Here is a 1,553-nt window from a genome sequence, read left to right as displayed (position 1 = left end):
ATGTGAGGAGGGACACTGGGAACTAAGGGAAAAGTCTTGAATGGCATCTTGACGCTGGGGCACTTCTGAGGACACTGGGAAGCTATACAAGGGTTTAAGGCAGGACTAAGTCATGATCTGTGTCTGGGTTCAGGTAGTAGCAGAAGCTGCTGTGAGAATCCCAAAGAGCTAAGAGCAGATTCTGAGGAAGCTACAGGGGAGGCCTCAGTGAGGACTCTGGGGATTGATGGGTAGCAGCACCTAGGGTTACCATCAGAAGGCTCACAGTCTTCAGCTGGGATGGAGAAGGCAAGAGGAGATGGACATTAGGGTGGCATTGGTGAAGGGATATCTTTCCAGCATCCAAGGCTGGTACAGAAGATACAGGTGCCACCTGCCAAGTTGAGTGTGTGGAACAGTGAGAACACAGTCCTGAGCCAAGCAGAGCCTGGGGACACCTCCTGTCACACCTACGGGATTTCCTCCTAGTCACTCGCTTCCAGCCCCCTCTCTTCCCTCCTAGCTTAAGCCCCCCCACAGCTAGTACCCAGTGCCCCACCCCAGGGTGTGCTCTGCAGCACAGGCCTGGTGAATTTTGGTCCATAGATGGTAGCAAGGTCCAGGCGGTCTCCTGGAAGCAGGTGCTCCAGGGTCTCCTCACCAATGATCCTCTCTCACCAAGGGAGGCCAGGGGAGGTCAGTTACTCTGCTGGTCTTCCCACCCCACCCCCATTGGGTGGGGGCCCATCATCTCTCCTCCTGCCTCCTGCAAGGAGTGCATTTGGCTTTTTATAAAGTCAATAAATAAATAAACAAGTGGGCATGATTAATTGATGGTCTGGAACGGACCCAGGCGCTGAGAGTCAGGTGGCCCAGCTTCCAGGGGGAGCTCAGCTTTTCTGCGACCTGGGGCCTGTGCCAAGGAGGGGAAGCCTGTCTGGGGAGGTTCTTTGGAGGGGGGCATGCCAGGGGTTTTCAGCTTGCTCCCCAGGAAGGGCCCTTGTTCTGAACTTTCCAGGCCCTAATGGGGCCACACAGGAGGTTGAGGGCCAACCAGTGGCCTAGCCCCTACTCCTGCCCTTTCTTGGGGAAGGCCTGGACTAAGCCAGGATTAGCCAGGATTGACCCAGCCAGTCCCCTCCAAAGCTAGCCTGGCTGCTCTCCCACCTGTGTCACTCACAAGTTTCTTTGGTGCACTTTGACTTCTGGGGAGAAAGGCAAAAGGAGGTGTCTACTTTGAGGCTCACAGTAGGGGTGGCTGAGTAAGGGGTTGACACCGCAGATGGAGGCTCCTGAGGATAGTACCCAGAGAGGGCGAGGCAGAAGTTCCATCTCCACCGCCCCACCCGCTTGTGTCCGGCCACCAGCCAGCCGGGTCCTGGGGGCGCTGTCCGTGCTGAGTTTGGGGAGGGCCCAAGGGGAGCCGGAGGTGGGGGGAGGAGGAGCTGGAGGGAGACAGCGAGGCGGGCGGAGCGGGAGCGCAGTGCAGCGGTGGCAGAGGCGGCGGCGGCGGGCGGGAGGCAGGCGGCGCGGGGCGCAGAGGCGAGCGGGGCAGCGGCTGGGGCCCGCAGCGC

Source organism: Nannospalax galili, unplaced genomic scaffold (genome assembly GCF_000622305.1).
Source record: "Nannospalax galili isolate Female #2095 unplaced genomic scaffold, S.galili_v1.0 scaffold406, whole genome shotgun sequence".
Classification (NCBI taxonomy): domain Eukaryota; kingdom Metazoa; phylum Chordata; class Mammalia; order Rodentia; family Spalacidae; genus Nannospalax; species Nannospalax galili.
The sequence above is the reverse complement of the archived record's forward strand: the minus strand, read 5'-3'. Positions refer to the sequence as shown.